This window comes from Schistocerca cancellata, chromosome 9, assembly GCF_023864275.1.
Source record: "Schistocerca cancellata isolate TAMUIC-IGC-003103 chromosome 9, iqSchCanc2.1, whole genome shotgun sequence".
NCBI classification, from domain to species: Eukaryota; Metazoa; Arthropoda; class Insecta; order Orthoptera; family Acrididae; genus Schistocerca; species Schistocerca cancellata.
This window is the reverse complement of record NC_064634.1, coordinates 514,083,054-514,098,947: the sequence shown is the minus strand read 5'-3', so window position 1 is coordinate 514,098,947 and position 15,894 is coordinate 514,083,054. Positions and strand designations below refer to the sequence as shown.

At 36.6% G+C, this 15,894-nt stretch overlaps 1 protein-coding gene across 1 annotated transcript in view; it reads right to left on the bottom strand.

Moving 5' to 3' along the window:
• The window catches only part of LOC126100261 (PI-PLC X domain-containing protein 1-like), a 460,495-nt gene that overhangs the window by 389,753 nt on the left and 54,848 nt on the right, over window positions 1–15,894 (bottom strand). The gene's annotated exons all lie outside the window — the stretch shown is intronic.

The following is a 15,894-nucleotide window of genomic DNA, read 5'->3' as shown; positions in this document are numbered from 1 at the left end:
ATCATGTCTGAGATTAATACCTCTAATAACAAAATCAAATAAATTTTGGAATATTATTGCAAGGGAGACAGGGCAACCAAGAGTACAGGAGGACGGCATTACCATCAAAGCGAATGGAAACTCGACAAACAACAAGCCGGAAGTCGAAAAAACTTTGAATAATCATTTTTTATATGTTGTACACAAAATAGGATCTAAACGTTCATTAGAAGAAGCAAGGCAGTTAATGGAAGACGCCTTACCCACACCATTTGATACAATTGAAATTCCACCCGCCTCTCCTTCTGAAAATAGGAAGATAAAAAAGTCTCTCAAGAATAAAACCTCACATGGAATTGATGGCATTTCCAGCAGGATAATAAAAGCTTTTTCCCAAGAGATAAGTTGAATTCTTAGCCACATATGTAATAGCTCTCTGAAGCAGGGTATTTACCCAGGTAGACTGAAGTATGCCATTGTTAAACCACTGCATAAAAAAGGGGATGTCAACAATTAACGCCCAATCTCTCTTCTGGCTGCCTTATCCAAAATTCTTGAAAAAGTAATGTATTGTAGAGTAGCTTCACACCTTTGTAAAAATAAAGTTTTAACAAAGTGTTAGTTTGGTTTCCAGAAAGGTTTTTCAAGGGAAATGCTATATATACATTTAGTAAAGAAATATTAAATGCTCTGAGTAACCAGAAGTCACCCGTTGGGATTTTTTGTGATTTCTCAAAGGCTTTTGACTGTGTAAATCATGGAATACTTCTAGATAAGCTCAAGTACTGTGGTATGAATGGGACAGTGCTCAAATGGTTTAAATCATACCTCACTGGAAGAGTGCAAAAAGTTGAAATAAGCAGTTCACATAATATTAAAAAAAAACTGGTGATTTCTCAAACTGGGGAACAATCGAGAATGGGGTACCGCAAGGTTAGGTCTTGGGTCCTCTGCTGTTCTTAATATATATTAATGACCTGCCATTCTATATTCACGAAGATGGAAAGCTGGTACTTTTTGCCGATGATACAAGTATAGCTATCACAACCAACAGACAAGAATTAACTGGTGAAATTGTAAACGATGTCTTTCAGAAAATCATTAAGTGGTTGTCTGCAAATGGGCTCTCATTAAACTTTGACAAAACACAGTACATACAGTTCCACACAGTAAATGGAATGACACCATTAATAAATATAGACTTTCATCAGAAATCGGTAGCTGAGGTAGAATATTCAAAATTTCTAGGTGTATGCATCGATGAGGGGTTGAACTGGAAAAAACACACAGAAGATCTGCTGAACCGTTTGAGTTCAGCTACTTATGCTATTAGGGTCATTGCAAATTTTGGCGATATACATCTGAGTAAATTAGCTTACCACGCCTATATTCATTCTCTGCTTTCGTATGTGCATCATATTCTGGGGTAACTCCTCATTGAGTAAAAGAGTGTTCATTGCACAAAAGCGTGTAATCAGAATAATTGCTGGGGCTCACCCAAGATCATCCTGCACACACTTATTTAAAGAGCTAGAGATCTTCACTGTAGCCTCACAATACATATATTGACTTATGAAATTTGTTATCAACGATACGACGAATTCCAAAGTAATATCAGTGTAAATGGCTACAATACTAGGAGAAAGGATGATCTTCACTACTCAAGGTTAAATGTAACTTTGGCTCAGAAGGGGGTAAATTATGCTGCCACAAAACTCTTTGGTCACTTACCTAATAGCATCAAAAGTTTGCCAGATAGCCATACAGCATTTAACAGGAAGTTAAAAGAATTTATTAGTGGCAACTCCTTCTACTCATTAGATGACTTTCCCCAACCCCCACAAAAAAAACTAAAAATATTGTCATGTAATATTTTGTGTAATGTAATATATTACGTAGACACCTTTTATTAACCTGACACGTTCCACATCATTACGAAGTGTCGTACTCATGACCTATGGAGCAAATACTAATCTACTCTAATCTAATCTAAAGGAGTGGCACTGAATTCTGAGGACGCTGCACACGGGAGGACAGTAGGTGCCTCCGGGCAGTCGGGGCACAGACCTTGTTCTGACGGGCGCCGTTTCAGTGGCCTACAGATCTCTTCTAAGAGACGTAGGCTGCCAGTGCGGGCAGCACGAGCATGGCTAAAACGCTAAGAATAATGAGTCAGGGTGACACTGGTCGGTAGCAAATATAAGGCCGTCTTACAGCCAGGCCCAAGTCAGAGATCATTGTACGAGGGTCTTCAACAACTAATGCGACACGTTTCTTTTCTGAATGCAAGTCTGTTTTATTCAGGATTCCAATAACCATATTATTCCCCACTCTTTTTGCTACAAACCCTATTTTTCGATATAATCTCGGTTCAAATGGTTCAAATGGCTCTGAGCACTATGGGACTTAATATCTAGAACTTAGAACTACTTAAACCTAACTAACTTAAGGACATCACACAACACCCAGTCATCACGAGGCAGAGAAAATCCCTGACCCCGCCGGGAATCGAACCCGGGAACCCAGAACCTCGGTTCAATGCGACGGCCTCGCGCCACCTCGCTGGGTGGTCCTGTGTGCCCGCACGGTACCACTCTACTGGTCGACGTCGGGGACAACGTGTTGCTCCGTTAATAACCTCCCTGTCATTCACGTACTGCTTCCCGCGGAGTGCATCCTTCATTGGGCCAAACAAATGGAAGACGGAAGGTAAGAGATCTGGGCTGTTGGGTGGATGAGGGAGAACAGTCCAATGAAGTTTTGTGAGCTCCTGTCGGGTGCGCAGAATTGTGTGAGGCCTTGCGTTGTCCTGTAGAAGAAGTTTGTTTGCAGTTTTGCGGCGACGAACACACCGAAGTCGTTTCTTCAAGATCGTGAGAGTAGCGCCATGAGGACGGCCATCGCCATGACTTTACCGGCTGAATGTACGGCTCTGAACTTTTTCTTCGGAGGACAGGTGGTGTGGCGCCATCCCATGGATTGCCGTTTTGTTTCAGGCTTAATGTGACGAAACCATGTTTCATCGCCTGTGACGACGATCGGCAAAAAATTGTCACGATCAGCCTCGTAACGCTGAAGCAGTTCCGCACAGATGGTCCTTCGTTGCTGTTTTTGGCCTATTGTTAGGCGGCGAGGACCGCAGCGGGCACACATGTATGAGTACCCCAACTGGTGGACGAATATGTTAGCACTACCAATGGAGGCGTCCGGCTGAGCAGCGAGGTGTCTGAGTCTGATTCGTAGATCGCCTCGAATGAGAGTGTCCGCACGTTCCGACACAGCGAGAGCCACAGCTGTGTGCAGCCGGCCGGCGCGCAGGAAATCGCATAGCACTGCGCTACCACGTTGCGATGATGACAGGTGCCTCGCCCAAAGACTCACCTTTACATTAGATCAGATTTACTTTCATTCCAATTGATCCGTAGTGGGGAGTTCCTCCAGGTCGTAGAACATGTCAGAAAAACAATAATCCATGACAAGTATTTACAACTAAAACAAATAAGCTAATGTACCTTCCACAGGTCCCAAGTGGAATGATCGTAATTTTTTTAATGAACACTATATGAAATGATCATTTTACAACACTCATTTACTAAGATCGAATTAATGCACTGAATTTAAAATTAAAAAAAATTATTTATTTGTAAGGTAATAAACATGTAACAGAACTACTACAATATTCTTCGATAACTCACTGAAACACTACTACTGGCTAATGCACAACTACTACTGCTCGTTACTCCATAACAGACCATAGTATATTGACACACAAAAGTCAAGATCAAACACACTATAGCTGACACCTCACAGATATTTGAATACATCTATCTTTACATCGAAAGATATGTGTACAGTATCAATACGATCGCATTGTTTCCAGAAAGTTACAAATGTATTTAACATTTTATAAAGGAATAATTATAGGAAACAATAAGTTTTATGTTAATATAACGCGAAGTTAAATACATTAGGTGTACCGGTATTCGTAATGTACGACACTTGGCGAGGAACGAGACATGCTGGGCAGTTCCATTACACTAGGGCTACTCCTTTAATATCGTTAAATCTGTTGCGCACGGTTCTTAATTCAGTGCCTGCTTTCAATGGGGAGCTATCCGCCTCTCGCTAGCCCAGTCGATACAGATCTTTATAGCACGTGTAAGGCTGGTATTCATAGCTCGGTTGGCGCTTCGCAGTGTGTGGAACCAAAGGCTACCTATAGGTCACGCGACTGCCGTAAATTGCGGGTCGGTGGTTTGTGGGCGTCAGAAATGTGTTCCGTCAGGTTCAGACTATTCGAATTTGGCGGCCAAGAAATCAAGCTGACGATTCTCGCCTTGCGAGGTAGACCGTTATACTGCTGCAAGGTGCCAGTGTCGCTGGGGAAGGCGTAAAGGATGAAGGGATGCAGGAGTTCACGCAGCTCATAGCAGCTGGGATGCCTTGGATTACTACCACAGATCCACAGATTCGGCTGAAGCCCAGAAGAATGTCCTGCATAGGATAATACTGCCCCCACCAGCTGGCGTCCGTGTTGCAGTAAATCTTTCGAACAGCCGTTCGTCTGAATGACAATGTGTCCAACTGCAATTATCGACCTGGCGCAACAAGAAACGTGATTTATGCGACCAGGGGACGTAGTTCTTCTGTCGAACGGTCCAGTGTCGATGATTCCGTGGCCGCTGCAATCGTAATCGACTCTTTTAGACAATTCTCATTTATTGTTCCGTCTCAGTTGGACATTTTTATACGATTACATGGTTCGATCACTCAAAATAATCTTCAGACAAAAGTAGTTGCGTCAGCAACCCGTCTTCTCTTGTTTTGTCAGAACCACAGTATTGAGGTTTGGTGCAGACAAGATGGGTTGCTGACTCAACTTCTTATGTCTAAAGATTATTCCGAGTGAGCGAACCATGTAATCTAATTGAAAATGTGCAACACAGACAGAACATTAAATGAGAAGTACCCTATATGTAAATACATTACCCGAATGTCTCAACTCGACTATGTCTGCTATAGTGGTAACTGACGATTGCGATATGTCTCTGCAGGAGCACGTGGCGCTCGTCTACTGCAAAGCCCCGTCTTCAGCAGTGTGCTCCGAAACACTTTCGCCGGCACCGGTGCTGCCCTCTGTTGTCAGATCCGCCTGTTCCGCTGTTGCGAGCGGGGAGCCGCCGACCTCCACGTTCCTTGACGCGCAGCGCCGTGCCGCCTGCACACGACTACACCGCCCTTCAACCGCTCTCCAGAAGAGCCCACGACAGTAGCAGCCCAACAACCCGCCAGCTTTGCCGTTTACGAGATGCTCGTTCCCAGGCGACAGCCATGGCAGTCCACCGTCAGTGTGTATTCGCCACTCGTTTCATAGATCGTCGCTAGAGCGACTCTGAAGTCATGGGACAGCAATATGCACACGTTCAGAAGGTGGTCGTATCGCGCACACAAGGCATAACAGGGCGGTACATTGGCGGAGCTGTGATACGTACTCAGGTGATTCAGCGAAAAGGTTTCCGGCGTGATTGTGGCCGCACGACGGGAATTGACGGACTGAAAGTGGAACTGTAGTTGCAGCTAGACGCATGGGACATTCCATTTTGGAAACTCTTAGGGAATTCAATATTCCGAGATCCACAGCGTCAAGAGTGTACCGAGAATATGAGACTGACACAACGTCCGAGAGCACCGGCGATTGCGTAGCATTGTCAGCACTAACAGACAATCAACGAACAACACTGAAGGCTCCCTGAAATAACCGCAGAAATTAACGTGGGATGTACGACTAACATGTTCGTTAGGGCAGTGTGCCAGAATTTGGCGTTAATGATATACGGCAGCAGACGACCGACGCGAATTCTTTGCGCAAAGCACGACATCGCCTGCAGCGCCTCTCCTGGGCTTCTGAGAATAGCTGTTGGATTCAAGACCACTGGAGAACCGTGACCTGATGAGGTGAGTCCCGATTTCAGTTGTTAATAGCTAATGGTAGAATTCGAGTATGGCGCAGACACTAAGAAGTCACGGACCCTAGTTGTCAACTGTGCAAGGTGGTAGTGGCTCCATAATGGTGTGGGCTGTGTTTACACAGAGTACACTGGGTCCTGGGTCCTTTGCTCCATCTGAACCGATCCTTGATTGTAAATAGGTATGTTCGGCTAGTTGGAGACCATTTGCAGCCAAACAACGACAGAATTTTTATGGGTGACTTTGTGCCACGTCAGCAGGCTACAAGTGTTCCTCATTGATTCTCGACAGTTCGAGCTAATGATGTGACCACCCAGACCGTCCAACACGAATCTTATGGAACATTTATGGGACGTAATTGAGAGGTAAGTTCGTCCACTATGTCCAGCATCAGCAACACTTACCCCGTTATGGATGGTTATAGAGGCAGCATGGCTCAACATTCCTGCCGGAGACTTCCAACGACTTGTTGAGTCTGTGCCACGTCGAGTTGTTGCACCGGGAGAAAGGAGGTCCGACACGGCATTAGGAGGTATTCCATGACGCCGCCACCTCAGTGAATAATTTCCATATTGAGTGGTGTGGCTAAAGCGCCAGGAGACCGCATTCCATCTGGCGCCGACCAATTACGAACCGATATGCGATATAAGAACCAACGACAGCAGAAGCCTGGCTTTAGAAAGCATCACTCGTGTGAAACTCAGAATGCCTTTTTTTCACATATGTACCGAGAAGTATGGATGAAGGGCAACAGGCAGATTTAGATTTCCAGAAACCATTTGACACAGTGTCGTAGTGCAGGCTGTTAACGAAGATAAAAGCTTATGGAATAAGTTCACCGATACGTGAGTGGCTCGAAGACTTCTTAAATAATAGAACCCAGTTTGTTGTCCTTGACGGCCAGTGTTCATCAGAGACAAGGGCATCGTCAGCAGTACCCTAAGGAAGTGTGATAGGACCACTGTTGTTCTCTATACACATAAATGATTTGGCAGACACACTGGGCAGCAGTCTGCAGTTGTTTGCTGATGATGCCATGGTCTACAGTAAGGTGTCGAAGTTGAGTGACTGTAGGAAGATACAAGGCGACTTAGACGAAATTTCCAGTTGATGTGATGAATGGCAGCTAAATGGCCCAAATGTGGAAAAATGTAAGTTAATGCAGATGAGTAGAAAGAAGAAACCTGTAATGTTTGGATACAGTATTACTAATGTCCTGCTTGACACAGTCAACTTCTTTAGATATCTGTGTATAACATTGCAGAGTGATATGAGGTGGAACGAGCTTGTGAAAACTGTGGTAGGGAACACAAATGGTCGACTTCAGTTTATTGAGAGAATTTTAGAAATGAGTAGTTCACCTGCAAAGGAGGCCGAATAATGATACTGGTGCAACCTATTCTTGAGCACCGCTCAAGTGTTTGGGATCTGTACCACGTTGGATTCAAGGAAGACATTAAGAAATTCAGAGGACGGATGTGAGATTTGTTACTGGTAGCGTGAAATAAAATGTAGGTGTTACAGAGATGCTTTGGGAATGCAAATGGATATCCCTGGAGGGGACGTGGCTTTCTATCCTGGAAACACTGTTGTGAAAATTTACCGAACTGCTATTTGAAGCTGGCTGCCATACGATTCTGCTCCCACTAACATGCATAGTGCATAAGGACCACAAAGATATGATAGTAGTAGGAATAAGAGAGTTCTGGCACAAAGAGCATTTTCGAGTAAAATTTCCAGGCTTCAAACCTAGTACCTAATTATGCAATATTTCCCAATCAAGAAATCTCATTTGCCCATATTGAAACAAGCAAATTCTCATTTTCTCATCTTACCAACTCCAAAATTTCAAAATTTAATAAAGTTTACTCTTTAGAAATAAGATCCATCAAACTTGAAACCTCAAAGGTTTATATATATATATATATATATATATATATATATATATATATATATATATATATATATGTACAAAATTTATAAACAAAGTTCAGCTATTTAAGAACTTTTAGTAAAAGAAAGTACATATTGAGTTACAAATATTTAGAAAATTACTAAAAAGAAAACTAGAGAAGATTTGTTTGAATTTACTGATTATTTTAATAGGAAGTGAATGAATAAAGAAATACAGGAGAAAGAACTAAAATATAAGACTCTAAAAGAAATTCGATGATTTACTAAAACAGAAAAATTGAAGATTTAATAAACAAAAATTAATTGATCTTTTTATAAATCCTGTTGACAATATTGATAACAATGATAATGGTAACGAATTGAATGAAAAACCTTTAAAAAAATTCATCAAACCCATAATGCAAAAAGATAAAAAATATTCTAAGCTGACTAAAAGTCAGTTAATCCATCTTATCAAATAATCTGAAAGTAAAATTAATAATCATAACAATTCGAGCAAAAAATCCTTAAATGATCTTCAAAAAATCTATAAAATGAATAATTTAGAAAATTATTCTAATCTCAACAGACTGAGAGAAAAGCTTCTACTTTTGCATAGAGAATAATAAGTTGTGCAATTACTAATAATGATAATATTGTGGAACCACAAGAATTTTTAATCAAATTAAAGAAGAAACAATCAACCAATTTTATTTCAAAGAAGATGAAATTTTACTGTAATTTTCAAAGACAAGATGAAATACAATATCTTTAAAACAACTAACCAAATTTTATTAAGAACAACTGATTTAGAGGATTATTATCAAAAATAAACAAATTAACTATTTAGTGAAATGGAAAAGATGCAAAGGAAAAATCTGGTTAGTGTTTATTTTATATACATAGTTTAGAATTAAATGATTAAACCCTATCTTATTCCTGGTTCTTCATATATTTATTTACCAAAAGTAATTATGGATAAAAAAGCTGAAGTTACTGTAAAAAGTCTGATCAAAAATGTTTTCTTTGTGCTATAAAGTCTGCATTATATCCATTGGATAAAAATTCAGAAAGAGTTTATAAATATAAAAATAATGGATTAGTATTAAACAAATTTTTTTAAAAAAGAAAATTAATTTTGTTTATCAGTTAACAGATACTCCAAAATTTTGAAAGAAATGAAATCTTCCAATGAATGTTTATGCATATGAAAATACTGAAGAAGAAAAAATTATTGTATATCCTCCTTACCATACTAAATAAATTAGAAAAACAAGTTAATCTTCTTTTAATTCGAAATGAAAATAATTCACATTAATGTTAGGAAAAAATGTTTCTAGATGAATTAGTACACAGAAGAGTAAACACATTGGAAAAATTTATCATTGTTGTAGATGATTATGATATTTTGATACACAAATAAAACACTCACGGAAACAGTTGTAAAGAACGTGAAAAAGTAAAAATAGAATTGCCTTTTGATGCTCAAAAAATTTAATTTCACAATTATAACAACCAAATCCCGAAATATGTTGCATTAACAAATATCAAAAACGTTTATCAATTTCATTGTGTTATTATGTTAAATATTTTAATGGTGATGATGAAAATCCAGGTACATATACATTTAAAGATGAAGCACAAAAATTTGTTGAAATATGAAAAGAAGAACCACAACAAATTACTAGAATACATCAACAAAATGTTTGAATGAAACTGACTAGAAAAGATGTAATTAAGTATAAAAAGTCAAACCTGGTCATATTTTTGAAAAAGAATTTACTCTAGAACAAAACGAAGTACTAGATCATTGTCATTTAACAGGAAAATATCAACGAGTTGCACATCAAGATTGCAATCTTAACTATAAAAATCCATCTCTTATTCAAATTTATATTCATAATTTAACAAATAACGATGTTCATTTCTTTATTAAGGAATTAGCAGTTGACAATAAAGATACTGATGCACTTCCAAAAAATGAACAAAAACATATTCCTTTTAGCAAATATGTCGAAGATGGATTAACACTAAAATTTTAGATACATTTAAGTTTATGGCTTCCGGTATTAAAATTATCTTCTAATCATACAAAAGAACAGTTTAGAGAAACAGAAAAATATTTTCAATGTTAGAAATTAGATCTAATAATAGGATAAGAAATTTAGCCATACGAATAAATGGATCCTGAAGAAAAATTACATGCAAGTGAATTACCTAAAAAAGAATGTTTTATTCAAGACTGAATAAAAATAATATTTCTGATGAAGATTATGAAAGAACAAATGTAGTTTGGAAAAACTATATCATACAAATTTATACAAATATAAGGGATTATGTAGTAAATCTAACATTTCAGTTTTAGCAGATATTTTTAAGTCTCATAAAGTTTATCCTACATGGTATTTAACAATTTCAGGATTATGTTGGGATTCAATGTTAAAAACGACAAAAATTGAATTAGATTTCTTACTTGATTATGATATGATTTTATTTCTTGAAGAAGCAATTGGAGGTTTCTCAAAGTAATAAAAGGTATGGTAACGCAAATATTAAACACATAAAGAATTTTAAGCAAACAAATCAAACGAATAATATTGCTTATTTAGATGTAAATAATTTATACAGTTGGACAATGTTTCAATTTTTATCATTCCACCCCGGATTACTCAATATTTAAAACTTTCACTTGGGTAAAACCAGAATGTTTTAATCCTGCAAAAATACATAAAATGAAACATGATTACAAATTTGGCTATATTTTAGAAGTTGATTTAGAATATCCAAGAAAATAAAACGATTTAATAAAGATTTATGATTAGGAGGAATACATTATTAGCAATTTTAAATAATAAATAATAGATGTCTTACACTGCAGAAATCTTAAAACATGTTAAATCTTGGATTAAAACTAAAGAAAATTCATAGAATCTTATCATTTGAACAATAAGATTTGCTGAAACGAAACATTGATTTCAATACCGAAATGAGAAAAAAGGTAACTAACGATTTTTAAAATGATTTCTACAGGTTAATGAATAATTTGGTGTTTGGTAAAACAATGGAATATATGACAAATAAACAAAATATTACAAGCGTAACAGATAACAGTAAATATACAAATTATATTTCAAAACCAAATAATGAATTATATTTACAGACAATTTAATAGCAGCTCATATGAAAAAAATAAAACCAATATGAAGAAAATAAAATAAATTTATATTGGAATGAGTATTCTAGGTATTTCGAAAATAAAAATGTATGTTTTCCATTATAATGTCATGAAACCAAGATATGGTGCAAATTTTGTTATGTGTTATATTAATACTGATTCTTTCATTTACAATATAAGAATTGAAGATTTCTATAAAGTAATGAAAACAATGGTAAACGAATTTAATATAAGTAATTATCCAAAAGATATTATTTATGAATTTCCACAAGTAAATAAGAAATTTTAGGCAAAATGTAAGATCAAAGCGGTGGAAAAAATGTTAGAACACGTTAGCTTAAGATCGAAAATGTACACTCATAAAGTTGGTGAAAATGAAGAGAAAAAATCTAAAGGAAATAAGGAATTAGTTGTAAAAATGTAAAAATGCAACATAAATTTGAATAGAACATTTAAAAATGAAGATACAGTTGAATCTAATATAGTTCTTTTATGTTCTGACAATGATAAACATGCTGTATTACAAAATGGAATTGATACATTACCATACAGTCATTATAAATTAAATCAAAATAAAATAAAAAATAATAAAAATGGTTTGCACAAAAACTTAAATAAAAATTATAAAAATTAATTAGTTTATAATATTCATTCACGATATGGTAATTCTTGATGTCATGGTAAAAAAAATTAAAAACACTTTGTTATATTTTGGACCTAATTTCTCATTTTTTTAATGACCATAGTTATGATTATATGTAGAAGAATATTTAGCTTCCTTTCCACATTTTTCACCAATAAATGGTTTAATCTGGCAATTATGAAGTACTTCTCTTTGTCTCTTTCTTCATGATCTGATTTTGAAAGTAAATTATGTCTTGTTATTTTAATTTCTTTTTCTTGATTCACAGTGGGCCAATCATTTTATTTTCATTTTCCATTTATAAGGAAAAACGCATTGGAATTAAAAATAAAAGGTATACAAATTTTTTTTGTATATGATTGGAAGATAGATACTGCCTACAGGAAAATTAAAGAGACCTTTGGAGATAAGAGAACCACTTGTATGAACATCAAGAGCTCAGATGGAAACCCAGTTCTAAGCAAAGAAGGGAAAGCAGAAAGGTGGAAGGAGTATATAGAGGGTCTATACAAGGGCGATGTACTTGAGGACAATATTATGGAAATGGATGAGGATGTAGATGAAGATGAAATGGGAGATACGATACTGCGTGAAGAGTTTGACAGAGCACTGAAAGACCTGAGTTGAAACAAGGCCCCTGGAGTAGACAACATTCCATTGGAACTTCTGACGGCCTTGGGAGAGCCAGTCCTGACAAAACTCTACCATCTGGTGAGCAAGATGTATGAGACAGGTGAAATACCCTCAGGCATCAAGAAGAATATAATAATTCCAATCCCAAAGAAAGCAGGTGTTGACAGATGTGAAAATTACCAAACAATCAGTTTAATAAGCCACAGCTGCAAAATACTAACCCGAGTTCTTTACAGACGAATGGAAAAACTAGTAGAAGCCGACCTCGGGGAAGATCAATTTCGATTCCGTAGAAATACTGGAACACGTGAGGCAATACTGACCTTACGACTTATCTTAGACGAAAGATTAAGGAAAGGCAAACCTACGTTTCTAGCATTTGTAGACTTAGAGAAACCTTTTGACAATGTTGACTGGAATACTCTCTTTCAAATTCTAAAGCTGGCAGGGGTAAAATACAGGGAGCGAAAGGCTATTTACAATTTGTACAGAAACCAGACGGCAGTTATAATAGTCGAGGGACATGAAAGGGAAGCAGCGGTGGGGAAGGGAGTAAGACAGGGTTGTAGCCTCTCCCCGATGTTATTCAATCTGTATATTGAGCAAGCAGTAAAGGAAACAAAACAAAAATTCGGAGTAGATATTAAAATCCATGGAGAAGAAATAAAAACTTTGAGGTTCGCCGATGACATTGTAATTCTGTCAGAGACAGCAAAGGACTTAGAAGAGCAGTTGAACGGAATGGATGGTATCTTGAAGGGAGGATATAAGATGAACATCAACAAAAGCAAAACGAGGATAATGGAATGTAGTCTAATTAAGTGGGGTGATGCTGAGGGAATTAGATTAGGAAATGAGACACTTAAAGTAGTAAAGGAGTTTTGCTATTTGGGGAGCAAAATAACTGATGATGGTCGAAGTAGAGAGGATATAAAATGTAGACTGGCAATGGCAAGGAAAGCGTTTCTGAAGAAGAGAAATTTGTTAACATCGAGTATAGATTTAAGTGTCAGGAAGTCATTTCTGAAAGTATTTGTATGGAGTGTAGCCATGTATGGAAGTGAAACATGGACGGTAAATAGTTTGGACAAGAAGAGAATAGAAGCTTTTGAAATGTGGTGCTACAGAAGAATGCTGAAGATTAGATGGGTAGATCACATAACTAATGAGGAAGTATTGAATAGGATTGGGGAGAAGAGAAGTTTGTGGCACAACTTGACCAGAAGAAGGGATCGGTTGGTAGGACATGTTCTGAGGCATCAAGGGATCACCAATTTAGCATTTGAGGGCAGCGTGGAGGGTAAAAATCGTAGGGGTAGTCCAAGAGATGAATACACTAAGCAGATTCAGAAGGATGTAGGTTGCAGTAGGTACTGGGAGATGAAGAAGCTTGCACAGGATAGAGTAGCATGGAGAGCTGCATCAAACCAGTCTCAGGACTGAAGACACCAACAACAACATGATTGGTGTCACTTGTAGATCTTAAAAAATAATAATCTCATTTATAACAAAATATTTTAATAATTATTGATGAACATAATAATCCATGGTTTAAAGTGAAAGATATGGCTAAACTTTTAGCATATAAAGACACAAAACAAGTTGTTATCAAAATATTAGCAAAGATGATACTATGCTATTAGAAATTTTAAAAAGTCTTTCAATCGTCCTGAAAAGGAAATGACAAATCCACCATATTTATTAATGAGTCTCGATTTTTCTTCTTTAATATTACAATAAAAATTGAAGTAAAACAATTTAAAAAATGGGTTATTCATGATGTTTTACCATCAATTCCAAAACATGGACAATATATAGTTAAGAAAGAAATAAAAAATGTATAAAGAACAAATAACTTACTCAATAATTTACATGAAACCAATGATGAAAATACAGAGCATTTCAGAGAAGTAATTTATGATGCACTTGCAATAATAAACAAAAGAAATGAAGAAATAAATACATTATTACTATATGTTGTTCATCAAATAAGCGATTAAAATTTAAGACCTACTTTTGTTATTTTAAGATTACGAGTATGATTATGATTATTATGTTGTTGGAACACTATTGAAATGTACAAAATCAAATAGATTTTGTCAGAAAGAGACATGCAAATTGTGAGTAATTTTTAAGAATATTGAAAGAATATTTACGAATTATGTACCATCATAACTGTTTTAACATTTTAGATAACTATTCATGAGAACAACTTCATGAAGATTTAAATAATGTAACAACCATTTCTTAGAATATCATACAAAATTTCCAAATACTTTATCATAATCAAACTTTAAGTAACGTTCAGAGTTTTTTTAATATATATCTAACAAGCAAACCTCTCTTAATCCATCAATTAATTCCATCAATTTAAATTTAAAATGCTCAAATGGTTTTGGCACTAAATAGTTCTTGTTAATCTTTATTTGAATAACAAATTAAACTCTATCTTCTTTTATAAAACAATAACCATTCATCTCTTGGTCTCCCTCTGCAACCTAAGTCCTTCTTAATTTGCTTAGTGTATTCATCTCTTGGTCTTCCTCTACGATTTTTACCCTCCACACTGCCCTCCAATGCTAAATTTGTGACCCTTGATGCCTCAGAACATGTCCTACCAACATGTCCCTTCTTCTTGTCAAGTTGTGCCACAAAATCCTCTTCTCCCCAATCCTATTCAATACTTCATCATTAGTTATATGATCTACCCATCTAATCTTCAGCATTCTTCTGTAGCACCACATTTCGAAAGCTTCTATTCCCTTCATGTCCAAACTAGTTATCGTCCATGTTTCACTTCCATACATGGCTACACTCCATACAAATACTTTCAGAAACGACTTCCTGACACTTAAATCTATACTCGATGTTAACAAAGTTTTCTTCTTCACAAACGCTTTCCTTGCCATTGCCAGTCTACATTTTATATTCTCTCTACTTCGAACATCATCAGTTATTTTGCTCCCCAAATAGCATAAATCCTTTACTATTTTAATTGTCTCATTTCATGATCTGATGCCCTCAGCTTCAACTGACTTAATTCAACTACATTCCATTATCCTCATTTTGCTTTTATTGATGTTCATCTTATATCCTCCTTTCAAGACACTTCCGTTCAACTGCTTTTGTAAGTCCTTTGCTCTCTCTGACGAAATTACAATGTCATCGGCGAACCTCAAGGTTTTTATTTCTTCTCCCTGGATTTTAATACCTACTCCGAATTTTTCTTTTGTTTCTTTTACTGCTTACTCAATATACAGATTGAATAACATCGGGGAGAGGCTACAACCCTGTCTCACTCCCTTTCCAACCACTGCTTCCGTTTCATGTCCCTCGACGCTTATAACTGCCATCTGGATTCTATACAAATTTTAAATAGCCTTTCGCTCCCTGTATTTTACCCCTGCCACCTTCAGAATTTGAAAGAGCGTATTCCAGTCAACGTTGTTAAAAGCTTTCTCTAAGCCTACAAATGCTAGAAACGTAGGTTTGCCTTTCCTTAATCTAGCTTCTAAGATAAGTTGTAGGGTCAGTATTGCCTCACATGTTCCTATATTTCTACGGCATCCAAACTGATCTTCTCTGAGGTCAGCTTTTACAAGTT